The following is an 18,427-nucleotide window of genomic DNA, read 5'->3' on the forward strand; positions in this document are numbered from 1 at the left end:
GGGCGCCCATCCCAAGTGCGGATTGTCTGCATTACTTGTACATAATTATTGTTACAAAAATCGGGTTGTTATTGTTGTGGGCCATCTTTTCAGAGGCTCCTTCGTTGTTATCATACTGTTAACTGGGTTCAAATCACAGGTTGTACGGTGTGATTGGTGTGGCTGGTATGAGTCTTACCCGGGATTCAAGATCCTTCCTTATTGTGTACGCTCGTCCGGGCACAGTACCTAACTGAGGCTTGGAGGAGGGTCATAGGGGGAGGAGCCAGTACACACCATGTGATCCTAAAAGCTTACTTTTGTGCCCTGTCTCCTGCGGAGCCGCTATTCCCCATGGTCCTGACGGAGTCCCCAGCATCCACTACGGACTACGAGAAATAGATTTATCGGTAAGTAAAATCTTATTATTTCAATCCCTTATGCACCGTGTTCTCCAGACATCTTGGGACTGTAAACACAAATGGCCAGGCCATCTCTACCCTCCGTTTCATGTCATTGTATTATATTTGCACCATAATCACAGCATGTTTGAGCTTTAAGAACAAAGCATACAGAAAAAACCCCAAAACTATATTTTGTATGAAGAGCATAAGCTATGTGAGCAGAATACTAGTTTTAATTCTTACGTCTGCCAAATTACAGCCCAGCCTGCAGGACACACAGTCACTGGGAGGTGGAAGCACTTCTTATATTGAATCCTACACTGCAGAGCATCCAGCCACGTCCCTACATCACAGGCTGCATATGTATAGTACAGGGACACCTCTGTTGTTACTCCCCTCTCCTGTTATGTGTGTAACATACACCTCTGGTGGGCTGCGGCTGTTGTTCCTGTTTGCCCCACCCAGCCTGGAGGCCACTGGTGCTCCGGAAACCCCGCACTGCGCGTCAGTCAGGTGCCAAAACAAACCCGGGTGGCGGGTGTACGCAGCCAGCGACCCCTGCCGGCGTCACAAGATGCGTGGGCGGGGCCGCTGAATCTGCCGTTCCAGCGCTGTGAGAGTCGCGCGTGCTCGCGCCCCAGGCAGACGTCTCGAGGAAGCGCCGCCATCTTGAGAACCTTTGACTCGGTGACGTAGCGCACGTCGCAGGCCGCGCAGCGCTCCGCCTCTCGTCCTCATCTCGCTGTCGGACGGAGCGTCGCAAGAACGGAAGGGAGACAAAGCATTAAACTAATGAATGGGGGGAGAGAACCGCCCGCCCGGCATGCGAACACCGACAGGCCACTGAGTGACGTCAGGGGCACCTAGCGGCCAGGTGAGTGCCCAGGGGCAGCGACGACCATGGGCAGCTCTGTGCTTTCGAGTCAGGATATGGCTGGAGTTCCGGTATGAGGAGGGGTAAGGCAGGCAGGCAGGGCCCGGCCACACAGCGCCACCGATCTGCCCCACAGCCGCATGTATACTGTAGAAGATAGTGTATGTACGTATAGAGCAGCTGTAAGGATACGGTGTCCCCAGCATCGGCTCTCAGGCGGTAGGCTACACGTACGGCCGGGTAAGGTGTTGCGGTGTGTGAAGTTACAGGCGGCCACCTGCTCCCGTATCCCTCATGTGTGTACAGGCATAACCCATGCCGGTGTCTGCTGCAGCCTGGTGCGCTATATAGTGTTGTGTATTATTCCACACCGTTGGGGTAACAAGGGTGGTCTTGTATGAATGTGCACAGTGATGTGAGGAAATAATTGACACCCCCCCCCCCCCCCCCCCCCGCAATAGTCATCCTTCACTTGTTGTTTTTGAGTGTATTCGTCTAAAGGTAGTTTTACATGTTATACTGGCAGTGTAGATAGGTTTTTATTTTGAATAGCCTAAAAGTTGTCAGTAGTTGCTTTAAAGCAAAAATTAGCCATCTGCTTATGTGCAATCCTTATCATCACCTCCTGGGTGGGCAAATAAAATAAGGTGGATGACATTAACTATTTTAGATGTGTTGCATGTCTTTATAGGCACCTCGTAAATGCGCAGATTACTTAAATACAAAGGTTTTTGTGTTTGACTTTTGTGCACCTGTGGTCTGACGAGCAAAGAGATGCAAGTTTTTTGATGAATTTGTTAACATATGTATGTTTTTGTTTTGTCTTTTAATCCTGCTGCTCCAACACATTCAGGTAGCTGTCAGCTCCCAGTGGAGCTTTGTGCAATATGCTTTTGCGCACTTTCTTGGTTATTACTGTTGGTAAAACCTTGTCTAATTTTGTTTGCATCTGTAATGCATGATGAAAAAATGATTTAATACCTTAACATCCCACATACAGTCACTGCGCAGAACATGGCTGACTTAACTCCAGCAAGGTGTAATCAGAAATAAGCAGTTTCTTACCAGCAATATTATTAAGTTTCTTATATAGCGCAGCATATTCTCTTGTGCTTTACGATTGGAAACAAGTGATAGAAAAAAAACTGGACAGCAGATGGAACTAGAGGTAGGAAGGCCTTGCTCGTAAGCTTACAATCTATAGGTAAATAGGCATTGATACACAAGTGGTTCGATTCAATTCTGCATGGATTGAATAGTGCCGGGCATGACTGCCATCAGAAATTGTGGGGCCCGGGACTGACGAATTAGACAGGGCCCATCCTCCCAAAAAAAGATTCTGCCGCACTGCTACACCCCTATGTGATATCATACATTGTGACGTTACATATAGGTGTAGTGTTACAAACCTACAGAAACGGTTTACAGAGAGCTGATGCGTAGATAAGTCTTGTATTAAGAAGACCTCCATGCACATCAGCCTGCTATTGTTTCACAGACTGGTGCAGCTCTAGAGGTATTAGCAGTAGGAGCCAGGGGTTGGTCCCCCTCTCTGTAAGGGCTCGGAACTCCAGCCCCCCCCCCCTCCCTGATGGCTGCCCTGGTGCCAGGAATTAGCTCTCGGTGCAATTCAATTCAGCGCGATGTGACATCAGACTGGAGGATTTCTTGCAAGCAGAAATCCGACAAAACTGCTGGCGCAATGCTGATTTCTTTCCTTAGTGTGGTGGATACAGCATCGCGTTGGGCACTTTAGTTGGAGAATGCTTGTTCTCGCTGCAAAACACCTTTTTTTTGTCCACGAGAACCAGCTTTCCCCCGACATGATAGCGTGCTGAATTAAATAGCACCGGGAGCGAATTCCCTGCGCTATTCAATACTCAGAATTAAATCAAGCCCAATGATAGGTGCTTGTTATAGCTAAATGATCCAGCCAGATTTCAAAGGTTCTTAGTGGGCTGTATGATATGCTCACACAGCAATGTTGACCAGGGGTTAGGTGGATGCGAAAGTGAAAAACAAAAAAAAAAAGAGGATGTGTGGACTGTGCAGAGGGGATGCAATTAGATAGGAAAGGTTATATTTGATATGCTTGCCTGAAGAGGTGAGTTTTTAGGGAATGTTTGGAGACTGGAGGAGAGTCTTATTGTACGTGGTACCGCATTCCAGAGTGGGTACAGCCCGAAGAAAGTCCTGCAGTCATGAATGGGAGCGAGTAATGAGTGTGGATGAGAGATGCATATCTCATGCATACTGTAGCTGAGAGGTCGGGGAGGGAGATATTTTAAGATAAGCAAAGAGATGTATGTTGGTGTACAATGGTTAATGGCCTTTCTCTAACGTCCTAAGTGGATGCTGGGGACTCCGTCAGGACCATGCTGGGGACTCCGTCAGGACCATGGGGTTTAGCGGCTCCGCAGGAGACAGGGCACAATAATAAAAGCTTTAGGATCAGGTGGTGTGCACTGGCTCCTCCCCCTATGACCCTCCTCCAAGCCTCAGTTAGATTTTTGTGCCCGGCCGAGAAGGGTGCAATCTAGGTGGCTCTCCTGAGCTGCTTAGAATAAAAGTTTAAGTTAGGTTTTTTATTTTCAGTGAGTCCTGCTGGCAACAGGCTCACTGCTACGAGGGACTTAGGGGAGAGAAGTAAACTCACCTGCGTGCAGGATGGATTTGCTTCTTAGGCTACTGGACACCATTAGCTCCAGAGGGAGTCGGAACACAGGTCTCACCCTGGGGTTCGTCCCGGAGCCGTGCCGCCGACCCCCCTTGCAGATGCCGAAGTTGAAGAGGTCCAGAGGTCCAGAAACAGGCGGCAGAAGACGTTCAGTCTTCATAAGGTAGCGCACAGCACTGCAGCTGTGCGCCATTGTTGTCAGCACACTTCATACCAGCGGTCACTGAGGGTGCAGGGCGCTGGGGGGGGCGCCCTGGGCAGCAATGTATTATACCTTTTTTATGGCTAAAATACATCACATATAGCCCTTGAGGCTATATGGATGTATTTAACCCCTGCCAGATCTCACAAACTCCGGGAGAAGAGCCCGCCGTTTTAGGGGGCGGGGCCTATTCTCAGCACACGGCGCCATTTTCCTGCTCAGCTCTGCTGTGAGGAAGGCTCCCAGGCTCTCCCCTGCACTGCACTACAGAAACAGGGTTAAAACAGAGAGGGGGGGCACTTATTTGGCGATATGATTACATATGTGAAAATGCTATAAGGGAAAACACTTGTATAAGGGGTTGTCCCTGTATAATTATAGCGTTTTTGGTGTGTGCTGGCAAACTCTCCCTCTGTCTCCCCAAAGGGCTAGTGGGGTCCTGTCCTCTATCAGAGCATTCCCTGTGTGTGTGCTGTGTGTCGGTACGTGTGTCGACATGTAGGAGGACGATGTTGGTGAGGAGGCGGAGCAAATTGCCTGTATTGGTGATGTCACTCTCTAGGGAGTCGACACCGGAATGGATGGCTTATTTAGGAATTACGTGATAATGTCAACACGATGCAAGGTCGGTTGACAACATGAGACGGCCGGCAAACAAATTAGTACCTGTCCAGGCGTCTCAGACACCGTCAGGGGCTTGTAAAAACGCCCATTTACCTCAGTTGGTCGACACAGACATGGACACTGACTTCAGTGTCGACGGTGAAGAAACAAACGTATTTTCCTTTAGGGCCACACGTTACATGTTAAGGGCAATGAAGGAGGTGTTACATATTTCTGATACTACAAGTACCACAAATAAGGGTATTATGTAGGGTGGGAATAATCTACTTGTAGTTTTTCCTGAATCAGATAAATTAAAGTGTGTGATGATACGTGGGTTTCCTCCGATAGAAAATTATTGGAGGTATACCCTTTCCCGCCAGAAGTGAGGGCGAGTTGGGAAACACACCTTAGGGTGGATAAGGCGCTCACACGCTTATAAAAACAAGTGGCGTTACCGTCTCCAGATACGGCCGCCCTCAAAGAGCCAGCTGATAGGAAGCTGAAAAATATCCTAAAAAGTATATACACACATACTGGTGTTATACTACGACCAGCAATCGCCTCAGCCTGGATGTGCAGCGCTGGGGGGGCTTGGTCGGATTTCCTGACTGAAAATATTGATACCCTTGACAGGAACAATATTTTATTGACTATAGAGCATTTTAAGGATGCATTTCTATATATGCGAGATGCGCAGAGGGATATTTGCATTCTGGCATCAAGAGTAGATGTGATGTCCATATCTGCCAGACGATGTTTATAGACACGACAGTGGTCAGGTGATGCAGATTCCAGACGGCACATGGAAGTATTGCCGTATAAAGGGGCGGTCCATCGGACCTGGTGGCCATGGCAACAGCTGGAAAATCCACTTTTGTTACCCCAAGTCACATCTCAGCAGAAAAGGACAGTCTTTTCAGTCTCAGTCCTTTCGTACCCATAAAGGCAGGCGGGCAAAAGGCCAGTCATATCTGCCCAGGGTTAGAGGAAAGGGAAGAAGACTGCAGCAGGCAGCCCATTCCCAGGAACAGAAGTCCTCCACAGCTTCTGCCAAGTCCGCAGCATGACGCTGGGGCCATACAAGCGGACTCAGGTGCGGTGGGGGGTCATCTCAAGAGTTTCAGCACGCAGTGGGCTCACTCGCAAGTGGACTCCTGGATCCTACACGTAGTATCCCAGGTGTACATTGGAAATTCGAGACGTCTTCCCCTCACAAGTTCCTGAAGTCTGCTTTACCAACGTCTCCCTCCGACAGGGAGGCAGTATTGGAAAAATATTCACAGGCTGTATTCCCAGCAGGTGATAATCAAAGTACCCCTCCTACAACAAGGGAAGGGGTATTGTTCCACACTATATTGTGGTACTGAAGCCAAACGGCTCGGTGAGATCTAAAAGATTTGAACAATTACATACAAGGGTTCAAATCAAGATGGAGTCACTCAGAGCAGTGATAGCGAACCAGGACGATATGGTGTCACTGGATATCAGGGACGCTTACCTACATGTCCAAATTTTGCCCTTCTCACCAAGGGTATCTCAGGTTCGTGGTACAGAACTGTCACTATCAGTTCAGAAGCTGCCGTTTGGATTGTCCACGGCACCCCGGGTCTTTACCATGGTAATGGCCGAAATGATGATTCTTCCTAAAAGAAATATGGACGCTTTCCTGATAAGGGCAAGGTCCAGAGAACAGTTGGCGGTCGGAGTAGCACTATCTCAAGTAGCTCTACGACAGCACGAGTGGATTCTAAATATTCCAAAATCGCAGCTTTTTCCGACGACACGTCTAATGTTCCTAGGAATGATTCTGGACACAGTCCAGAAAAGGATGTTTTCTCCCGGAGAAGAAGGCCAGGGAGTTATCCGAGCTAGTCAGGAACCTCCTAAAACCAGGAAAAGTATCAGTGCATCATTGCACAAGGGTCCTGTGAAAAATGGTGGTTTCTTACAAAGCGATCCCATTCGGTAGATTTCACGCAAGAACCTTTCAGTGGAATCTGCTGGGAAAATGGTCCGGATCGCATCTTCAGATGCATCAGCGGATAACCCTGTCTCCAAGGACAAGGGTGTTTTCTTCTGCGGTGGCTGCAGAGTGCTCATCTATGAAAGGGCCGCAGATTCGACATTCAGGACTGGGTCCTGGTGACCACGGATGCCAGCCTGAGAGGCTGGGGAGCAGTCACACAAGGAAAAAATTTCCAGGGAGCGTGATCAAGTCTGGAGACTTCTCTCCACATAAATATACTGGAGCTAAGGGCAATTTACAAGGCTCTAAGCTTAGCAAGACCTCTGCTTCAAGGTCAGCCGGTATTGATCCAGTGGGACAACATCACGGCAGTCGCCCACGTAAACAGACAGGGCGGCACATGAAGCAGGAGGGAAATGGCAGAAACTGCAAGGATTCTTCGCTGGGCGAAAAATCATGTGATAACACTCTCAGCAGTGTTAATTCCGGGAGTGGAAAACTGGGAAGCAGACTTCCTCAGCAGGCATAACCTCCACCCGGGAGAGTGGGGACTTCAGCGGGAAGTCTTCCACATGATTGTAAACCGTTGGGAAAAACCAAAGGTGGACATGATGGCGTCCCGCCTGAACAAAAAACTAGACAAATATTGCGCCAGGTCAAGGGACCCTCAGGCAATAGCGGTGGACGCTCTGGTAACACTGTGGGTGTACCAGTCAGGGTATGTGTTCCCTCCTATGCATCTCATACCAAAAGTACTGAGAATCATAAGAAGGAGATGAGTAAGAACGATACTCGTGGTTCCGGATGGGTCAAGAAGGACTTGGTACCCGGAACTTCAAGAGATGCTCACGGAAGAACCGTGGCCTCTACCTTTAAGAAAGGACCTGCTCCAGCAGGGGCCTTGTCTGTTCCAAGACTTACCACGGCTGCGTTTGACGGCATGGCAGTTGAACGCCGGATCCTGAAAGGGCATTCCAGATGAAGTCATCCCTACCCTGGTCGAAGCCAGGAAGGATGTAACCGCAAAACATTTTCACCGCATTTGGCGAAAATATGTTGCGTGGTGTGAGGCCAAGAAGGTCCCTACAGAGGAATTCCAACTGGGTCGTTTCCTACATTTCCTGAAAACAGGACTGTCTATGGGCCTAAAATTAGGGTCCATTAAGGTTTCAAATTTCGACCCTGTCGAATTTCTTCCAGAAAGAACTGGCTTCAGTGCCTGAAGTTCAGACGTTTGTAAAAGGGGTACTGCATATACAGCCTCCTTTTGTGCCCCCAGTGGCACCTTGGGATCTCAATGTTGTTTTGAGTTTCCTAAAGTCACATTGGTTTGATCCACTCACCACTGTGGAATTAAAATATTTCACATGGAAGGTGAAGATTCTATTAGCCCTGGCTTCTGCCAGGCGTGTGTCAGAATGGGCGGCTTTATCATATAAAAGCCCTTACTTAATTTTTCATTCTGACAGGGCAGAATTGAGGACTCGTCCTCGATTTCTCCTTAAGGTGTTTTCTGTTTTTCACATGAACCAACCTATTGTGGTACCTGCGGCTACTAGGGACTTGGAGGACTCCAAGTTACTTGACGTTGTCAGGGCCCTGAAAATATGTTTCCAGGACGACTGGAGTCAGAAAATCTGACTCGCTGTTTAGCCTGTATGCACCCAACAAGATGGGTGTTCCTGCTTCTAAGCAGACGATTGCTCGCTGGATTTGTAGTACAATTCAGCTTGCACATTCTGTGGCAGGCTTGCCACAGCCAAAATCAGTAAAAGCCCATTCCACAAGGAAGTGGGCTCATCTTGGGCGGCTGCCCGAGGGGTCTCGGCTTTACAACTTTGCCGAGCTGCTACTTGGTCAGGGGCACACCCTGACTGAGGAGGACCTGGAGTTCTCTCATTCGGTGCTGCAGAGTCATCCGCACTCTCCCGCCCGTTTGGGAGCTTTGGTATAATCCCCATGGTCCTGACGGAGTCCCCAGCATCCACTTAGGACGTTAGAGAAAATAAGAATTTACTTACCGATTATTCTATTTCTCGTAGTCCGTAGTGGATGCTGGGCGCCCATCCCAAGTGCGGATTGTCTGCAATACTTGTACATAGTTATTGTTACAAAAATCGGGTTATTCTTGTTGTGAGCCATCTTTTCAGAGGCTCCTTCGTTGTTATCATACTGTTAACTGGGTTCAGATCACAGGTTGTACGGTGTGGCTGGTATGAGTCTTACCCGGGATTCAATATCCTTCCTTATTATGCACGCTCGTCCGGGCACAGTATCCTAACTGAGGCTTGGAGGAGGGTCATAGGGGGAGGAGCCAGTGCACACCACCTGATCCTAAAGCTTTTATTATTGTGCCCTGTCTCCTGCGGAGCCGCTAAACCCCATGGTCCTGACGGAGTCCCCAGCATGGTCCTGACGGAGTCCCCAGCATCCACTACGGACTACGAGAAATAGAATTATCGGTAAGTAAATTCTTTTTTTTGTGCAAAGCTTGGTACACACTGGAGTGATGCCACTCCACCATTTTGGAGCGACATCGCTTGCATCGCTCAGTGTGTACCCAGGTTTGCGCACTCCCGCGGTTTCAAGCGATTGATGCTAGGTTTGATGTGCTGCACATCAAACCTAGCGTCCTTCACAAGCGTCCATGTTTATGCTAATGGAGGACAGAACATTGTCATTCCGTCCTTCATTAATATCGTGCCAGTATGTACTGGAAATCCCTAATGATGGGCATTCATTCCAATGTCGGAATGAATGCCCGTAGCTTCAGTGTATACCCAGCCTAAGTAAAATACATTTTGTCTTGATACCACTTGTCTCTATTGGAACGTGGACTCGTTGTAATCACAATGGTGCTATTCTGTCAGAGATTACAACCATGGGGGTGGGATAAAGTAAAGACTTCATAAGCACCCTGTTTAATTCACTAGTACGAGCATTCTCCAACAAAGCATTACGCTTTCTTGCCCTATTCAATTCGCCATCAACTGGAATTGACCCCATAGAGGTGCGGATTTAAGGTCCCATATGAGTCTTGTGTTAATAGACTAAGGGGTTGTGCTCATCGCCTGCTGATCCGCTCTCAGTCCATCCATTGGTTACCTGTCTACCGTATTCAGTATAAAATACTATTCCCAAAAGTTTATAATTTGTGCATTGCAATGTATAGGACGGAATTCAATTATTTTTCCATTGGCAGCCACAAGATGGTGCTCAAGCGGTGCTATTCAATCATAGCTCAGTTAGGGTGCGAATGTCTGCCAGCGTCTGCATTTCATCTCGCACCCCCGTCGGTGGTGAGCCGAAATGTGCAAAAAATGATCTGTTTGGGCACCTTAACTGCACTTTTCACGATTGTGTTCAGCACTATGGGGTCGATTCAATTCAGCTCAAGTTAAATCGGTGAAGGCCTGTTCTCTCGGACTTAACAAGTTGAATTGTCGGGAGAACTGGCATTTTCCGACTTAATTCTCCGCCGCAATGCTGATTTCCGACAGAATCAGCCTCGCGCCGGCTGCGCAGCAGCACATTTGTCGGATTTCATCTCTCATCCCCCGGTGGTGAGAGAAGAATTCTCGACAATTGAGTGACACTTGGCGCTGTATTGAATAGCACCGGAACTGTCTGTGAATTGAATCGACCCCCTTTGGTCGGGTTTAGCTACCTTACGTGGCTAAACCCATCCCCTATGGGCGCGATAGTCACGCTGAAAAAGATCAATTAAGTATTGCTACTTTAGACGGGAGATTGGGCACAATTTAATTCTGCCCATACAATTGTTTTGGGTACAGTTTTAGTATATTGAAGGTGTGTGGGGTTCTGCCATGTTGTGTCCCAATCCAAATTACATCAACTAAACAGCACATATAACATGTCATATGTGCTGTTGACATGGATAGAATTTGTGTGCGCAAAAAGGTAATGTCTGCATTATTGGAGCACATGGTAAGTAGTTATTGAAAGCCAAGAAAAATAATATCTGGGTAATCCTTTACTGTAAGATCAGTGGACCTCTGATTATAGAAAAGAACCATTGGTAGTTTTACTGTTAATTTCATTGGGCTCTGTTCAATTCAGCGTGCTGTTATGTTGGAGAAGGCTGGTTCTCGCGCCTTAAACATGGTGTTTTGTTGCAAGAACCTGCACTCTGATGAATGTGCCTGGCACGATGCTGTTTCCACTGCACTAGATTTATGGCCAGAGATTTAGGGTATCCGTTCACATGGTCGACCATGTTATGGTCGACAGTCATTAGGTCGACCACTATTTGTCGACATTGACATGGTCGACATGGACACATGGTCGACACATGAAAATGGTCGACATGAAAAGGTCGACATGAGTTTTTAACTTTTTTTTTCTTTTGGGGAACTTTTCCATACTTTACGATCCACATGGACTACGATTGGAACGGTAAAGTGTGCCGAGCGAAGCGGTAGCGGAACGAAGGCACCATGCGAGGGGACGCGGTGCACTAATTGGGGTTCCCAGTCACTTTACGCAAAAAAACGACACCAAAAAAAGTTAAAAAACTCATGTCGACCTTTTCATATGTCGACCTTTCATGTGTCGACCATGTGTCCATGTCGACCATGTCAATGACGACCAATAGTGGTCGACCTAATGACTGTCGACCATAACATGGTCGACCATTCATACCGGAACCGAGATTTAGATCTAGGGCCAGAGGTGCCTCCAATGCGGCTAGAGGCACCAGAGGTAAGACAAGAAAACCAGCAACCGCAGGTTCTCAGGAACAGAGCACCAGTTCAGCTTCCACTAAGGCCTCAGCATGACTGTGCCCACCCACCCCGAGGGGATCTCGAGGTGGGAGCTCAGCTGCATCTGGGAAGGCTCCTGCCAGGATACCTGGGTAAAAGACCTTGTTTCTCAGGGCTACAAGCTGGAGTTCAACGGCGCTACTCCCCAACAATTTTTCAAATCAAGCTTACCAGCTTTGGAGTATACGTGTGTTACGCTGCAGCAGGCCATCCTAAAGTTGGTCCGGTCCCAAGTCATTGTTCCAGTGCCACTGCAACAACAGGGAGAGGGTTTCTACTCCAACCTGTTCGTGGTACCAAAACTGCACGGTTTGGTAAGGCCCATTTTCAATCTGAAATCCTTGAATCCTTACCTAAAAGTTTTCAAGTTCCAGATGGAATCCTTGCGAGCAATGATTGCGGGCCTGGAAGAACAGGAGTTCATGGACTCACTGGATATAAAGGACGCCCATCACCATATCCCGATTTGGCCGCCACACCAGGCTTACCTGCGTTTTACCCTGCTGAACGATTACTACCAGTTCCTGGCGCTACCCTTCGGCCTGTCCACAGCTCTGAGGGTGTTCATGATGGTGGAGGAGATGATGTTCCAACTCCGGGTCCAGGGGGTTAATATTGTCCCTTATCTGGACAATCTCTTGATAAAGGCAAGATCCAGGGAGCTTTTATTCCTCCATATAGACCACACTATCCAACTTCTGTCACACCATGGGTGGACCCTCAATTTACAGAAGTCGCACCTGGAGCCAACTCATCGGCTCCTGTTCTTGGGAATGTTGCTGAATACTGTGGCCCAGAAAGTGTTCCTCCCAGAGGACAAAGCGAGAACACTCCAGGACAGTGGTTCCCAAACTGTGTGCCTAGGCACCCTGGGGTGCCTCAGGGCACTTGCAGGGGTGCCTTGGATTGGTGATCCAGGACCAATTTAAATTATTTAGTATCCATGTAATAGGCAAAATCAGTGCTGGTGGCTGCCAATCATAAAATATGTGGACTTACGGAACCAATTCCTGTCCCCCACCACAAATTGAACCTAAGGATGACATATAAACACAATTTACTTCATTTAATATTTATTCTAAATCTCTTAATAAAAAACTTTTGGCCTAGGGGTGCAGTGAAAAAAAATCTGATACTCTAGGGTGCCGTGATTCAAAAAAGTTTGGGAACCACTGCTCCAGGAGATGGTTCAAATGATTCTACAGCCTACTCGAATATCCATCCATCTTTGCATAAGATTGTTGGGGAAAATGGTAGCCTCATACGAGGCGATCCAGTATGGAAGGTTCCATGCCCGAAACATTTCAATTGGATCTCCTGAGCAAGTGGTCCGGATCACATCTTCAGATGCATCGGATGATACGGCTGTCACCTCAGGCCAGGATTTCCCTCCTGTGGTGGCTGCAGTCCTCAAACCTACTGGAAGGTCGAAGTTTCGGGATTCAGGATTTGATTCTCCTCACGACAGATGCAAGTCTGAGAGGATGGGGAGCTGTCACCCAGGGGGCTCAGTTCCAGGACAGGTGGTCAGCCCACGAAACCCTACTTCCGATCAACATTCTGGAACTTTGGGCAATCTACAATGCCCTGCTTCAGGCCTCTCCTCTACTCAGGGATCATGCGATCCAAGTTCAGTCGGACAATGCCATGGCGGTGGCGTACATAAATTGACAATGAGGTACAAAAAGCAGGGCCTGCATGCGAGAGGTGTCAAAGATACTCCTCTTGCAGAAAGAAATGCAACAGCAATGTCCGCAGTCTTCATTCCTGGGGGTCGATTCTATTCGGCAACTAATGAATAGCGCCGGGAATTAGCTCCCGACGCTATTCAATTCAGCAACTAGTTACGTCGGCGATGGCCCGTTCTCGCCGACAAAACAGGTTGAATTGTCGGGAGAATGGGCATTCTCCGACTTAACTCCCCGGCGCGAGGCTGATTCCCGACAGAATCAGCCTCGCGCCGGCCGCGAGGCAGCTCTTTTGTCGGCTTTCTTCTCTCATCCCCCGGGGATGAGAGAAGAATTCCCGACAATTGCAGGTAATTAGTTGCTGAATTGAATAGCGTCGGGAGCTAATTCCCGGCGCTATTCATTAGTTGCCGAATAGAATCGACCCCCTGGAGTGGACAACTGGGAAGCGGACTTACTGAGTCGTCACGATCTCCACCTGGGAGAGTGGGGGCTCCACCATCAGGTGTTTCAGCAGATCATCAACCGGTGGGGCTGCCCACAAATAGACATTATGGCTTCTCAACTCAAGAAGCTTCTCTGATATTGCTCACGAACGAGGAACCCTCAGGCAAGGGCAGTAGATGCGCTATCCGGGACCGTCTGTTCAGTCCTTTCGGTCTCACACATTTCAATCAAAGGCCAGAGGTGCCTCCAATGCGGCTAGAGGCACTAGAGGTAAGTCCAGAAAAGCTTTTGTTGCTCCATATCGAATGCATCTTCCGTCTTCTGTCCGACCATGGGTGGATCCTCAACTTACAGAAGTCCCACCTGGAGCCAACTCAGAGGCTCCTGTTCCTGGGGATGTTGCTGGATATTGTGGCCCAGAAGGTGTTTCTACCAGAGGACAAGGCGAAAACACCTCAGGGGGTGGTCCGCATGGTGCTCCGACCTACTTGAGTGGCCGTACATCTCTGCATAAGATTGTTGGGAAAGATTGTTGCCTCATACGAGGCAATCCAGTATGGGAGGCTCCATGCCAGAACCTTTCAGTTGGATCTCCTGAGCAAGTGGTCCGGATCACATCTCCAGATGCACCGCCTCAGGCCAGGTTTTTCCCTCCTGCGGTGGCTACAGTCCTCCAATTTCCTGGAGGGCAGGCGTTTTGGGATTCAGAATTGGACTCTCCTCACGACGGATGGGGAGCTGTCACCCAAGGGGCGCAGTTCCAGGGCAGGTGGTCAGCCCACGAAAGCCTCCTTCCAATCAACATTCTGGATCTTTGGGCGATCTAGAATGCTCTACTTCAAGCCTCTCCTCTGCTCAAGGATCACGTGATCTGGGTACAGTCGGACAACCGCCACGGCGGTGGCATATATCAATCGATAAGGAGGGACAAAAAGCAGAGCCTGCATGAGAGAGGTGTTAAAGATACTCCGCTGGGTGGAAAGAAATGCGAAAGCCATGTCCGCAATCTTCATTCCGGGTGTGGACAACTGGGAGGCGGACTTCCTGAGTCACGATCTCCACACGTGGGAGTGGGGTCTCCACCATCTGGTGTTCCAGCAGATAATCGACCGGTGGGGTTGCCCACAAATAGACATGATGGCTTCTCGCCTCAACAAGAAACTTCCCTGGTATTGCTCGCGGACCAGGGACCCTCAGGCAAGGGCAGTGGTTGCACTGGCGTTTCGCCTTGGCCTTACCGGCTGGTCTACCTGTTTTCTCGGATTTTATTGCTCCCAAGGGTGCTAAAGCGAATAAAAAAAATCAGAGTCCACATCTGATTGCCTCGGAGGACGTGGTATGCGGATCTTCTGGACATGTCCATCGAAGACCCTTGGCCTCTGCCGATGAGAAGATATCTTCTTCAATAAGGGCTGTTCATCTACCCGGACTTACGGCGACTTCGTTTGACGGCATGGAGGTTGAGCGGAACATCCTAGCTCACAAAGGCCTTTCCAAAAAGTTTATTGCTAACATGGTTCAGGCCAGGAAGCCTGTGATGTCAAAGCAATATCATCATATATGGAGAAGATGTCTCTTGTTGCGAGGAATGCACGTATCTGCCAGCAGAGTTCCACTTGGGACGTTTCTTACGTTTCCTGCAGGCTTTTGTGGATAAGGACCTACGTCTGGGTTCCATTAAGGTCCAGATTTCAGCTCTCGGTTTTCTTCCAGAAGAAATTGTCAGTGTTGCCAGATGTTCAGACCTTCTTGCAAGGGGTACTCCACATACAACCTCCTTTTGTGCCGCCCACGGCACCCTGGGAATTGAATGTAGCGTTGGAATTTCTACAGTCCTCCTGTTTTGAAACTGATGACGGTAGACAAGTACCTCACATGGAAGATGGTGATGTTACTGGCCCTGGCTTCTGCTAGGCGTGTCTCACAATTGGGTGCTTGTCGTGTAAAAGTCCCTACTTTGTTTTTTTACGAGGACAGAGCGGAGCTCATGACTAGGCAGCAGTTCATGGGGGGCATCTGCTGTCGCCTAATTCAGCACGAACAACTGCTTCACCTGGCTTGCGGTGTCCGGACCAAACAAAGCATCAAAACTTTTGGGACTTTACAACTTGACACCAGGACGGAATTCCACTACCATCTAAAGGCACCGCAAGAATGGTGAGGACTTCCAAAAATCTACGAAAGGACATTTTTCATTTGGAACTAAACCTCCAGCTGTGAGAGTGTGGTAAAAATGCACCCGTTATGAACTGTGTTCTAAGTTCCCAAAACAGTTTATTTTTAAACATTTAACGGCCAGCAGATGTTGCAGATTGTGTTGGTGGTGACCAGTAATGGGCCCTACACATTGGCAGATCCTCCGCGAGCTGCCCGACGGCGTACATGGCCAACGTGGCGCCGGGGGGGGAGGTGATGAAGGGGGGTGGGGAGTGAACCTTCTTCACTCCTCCCGTCACCCGGCTCCATAGCACTGCATGCTAATATGGACAGTCTCGTCCATATTGGCCTGCATGCATAAGCAACGGGGTACCAACGGTTAACAAGCACAGGGGCCCGCATCGTTCATCGTTGGTGCCTACATACTGCACGATATGAACTCGTTCTCGTTCATTAATGAACGAGAACGTTCATATCGTGCAGTATTATCTGCCAGTGTGTGGGGCCCTTAAGATTGAAAGCTATGCCATGTATTTTATATTTTTTATGAAATGTTTTTTACTTTCAGCCATCCATGCAATAACTTAATTTATTCATTATACATCATTAGCTCTGCTATTTTTTCTCTATTGAATTTTTTTCTCTATTGCATAAATGTTTTGTATGTTTACTGTCCACTGTGCTGTGTACACTTTTTTTGTAGTACCTTTCTAAAAGATAATAAAAATCACCAATCTGTGTCTTGAGAAGCTGATCTCATAGGGCATGTACATATTACAGGAAATGTACAAATGTTATGCCGAAAACTAGACACTGCAGATGAATTGCGTTTAATCTGGTTCCGAAATGTTTGTACTGACTAGTTTCATGTTCACCCTAAACACCTTTGCAACAGAAACACACAATGCAAAACACACTGAAACATAATCATTCCAAGCAACCCCCCCCCCCCCCCCATCCTTCATATGTTACCCTGCCCTCAGTGGCTTCCCAGTCAAAGTGGTGCAAGTAAGGTAGTACTGTCATGGGATCACAAACCCTTATAATGCCACCTGTTGAGAAGAAAGTGATACGAGAACAAAGACTGTTCCCATACAGTAATTACTAGTGCCCATATGACACGTGGCCATCAGTACTCTTGTCAGCTCCCCTCTCCAATCACCCCTGCGTTCTTCGCCCCACCACTATAGTTTATCACAAGGAACTGGTCTCCCTACCTCTTAGCGGGATCGGTATGAAATACCTCCAATCAAAATCCCGACGTTCAAAATCCCGACACCAATTGACCGATGGTCAAAATCCCGACAAGGTCAAAATCCCGACATGGATAAAATACCGATATTTAAAATACCGACATGGTCAAAATACCGACATGTACAATGTCGACAGGTCAAAATACCGACGTGCGGTTTTGTTTTTTGTGTATGTCGACATAAGTCAACATGGACACCATACAAAGTGTACCGCGTCCCCTCGCATGGCTCGCTGCGCTCGCCATGCTTCGGGCACGGTGCCTCGCTGCGCTCGGCACACTATTATATTCCCCCTCCAGGTCCACTGGGATGGTAAAGTATGAACAAGTCGGTTTCAATGAAAAAATCATGAAAAACTCATGTCGGTATTTTGACCTGTCTGCATTTACAAGTCGGTATTTTGACATTGTCGGTGTTTTAAATGTCGGTATTTTGTCCATGTCGGTATTTTGACCTTGTCGGGATTTTGATCATCGGTCAATTGGTGTAGGGATTTTGAACGTCGTTATTTTGATTGGAGGTAAACTGACTGCATCCCCTCTTAGCCTGCACTCTGCCTCCCAGCCCCTCTATAACTTCCTATTGTCGAGGTAACAGATGTTGATGCTGGCTTTCTCACCACCTTCAGCCTGTCAGTGAGCATGATCCTCATGAGTTTCACACTGCCACGGACTCTTCAGTTGCATAAGGCACAGTCTGATAGTCTTCTCCGATTGCTCAAAGGCCATTCATTGGCAGCCCACAGAGGAATGAGAAAGGAAAACACAGCTTGTTTTGCTGGAGTTTGTGTTTCTAGAGTTGGGCTTTTGAGGTACATCACAGTTATATCATTAAAAAAATATGCTAGTGAGAAAATCCATACACTGGAGACAGGAGATAAGAAATTTGGAAGGTGGTCTCCACAGAAATTTTGGCCAGGTGGGTGGCTTAAGAAGCAGCAGGGTGGAGGCAGTGTTGTCTGGCCAGACATGGATATTTTTAAAGATATTGCCCACTAGCTGGCTGGACACAGCAACACACACATATATGTCTGCACTCTACCCTCTCTGCAATCTCTCCCCCTCCCCCCCCCCCCTATCCAAACTGCCCTGCCTCTTAAAGATGGGGAAGAGATCTTTGTGTCTGTCCCAGTAAAACATATGATACATCTAGCGTGGTTGTTTAGAACGGTGAGGGTTGGAGTTTTAATACAGAAAAAAATTTATGACTGCGATTACTTAATTGGTTTCACTATCTTCAAGGAGCTTTAGTTTTACATTTTCAGTTATTCTGGAGAAAAGAGCTTTTATAACTATACCACCGCTACAATATATATGCCCTCCTTATACTACCATCCAGCAGTGCTCTCTCCAGAATAAATTTCACAAGTGCGCTTATTTCTCTAATGTCC

General features: G+C 48.1%; 1 protein-coding gene across 2 annotated transcripts in view; it reads left to right on the forward strand.

Moving 5' to 3' along the window:
- Positions 1–925: 925 nt before the first annotated feature.
- The window catches only part of ZBED4 (zinc finger BED-type containing 4), a 51,186-nt gene continuing 33,684 nt past the window's right edge, over positions 926–18,427 (forward strand). For both annotated transcript variants that reach the window (XM_063927127.1, XM_063927128.1), the window contains exon 1: positions 926–1,257. The gene's annotated coding sequence lies outside the window, so the exon portion shown is untranslated. The remainder of the gene's footprint in view (positions 1,258–18,427) is intronic.

Source organism: Pseudophryne corroboree, chromosome 6, assembly GCF_028390025.1.
Source record: "Pseudophryne corroboree isolate aPseCor3 chromosome 6, aPseCor3.hap2, whole genome shotgun sequence".
Classification (NCBI taxonomy): domain Eukaryota; kingdom Metazoa; phylum Chordata; class Amphibia; order Anura; family Myobatrachidae; genus Pseudophryne; species Pseudophryne corroboree.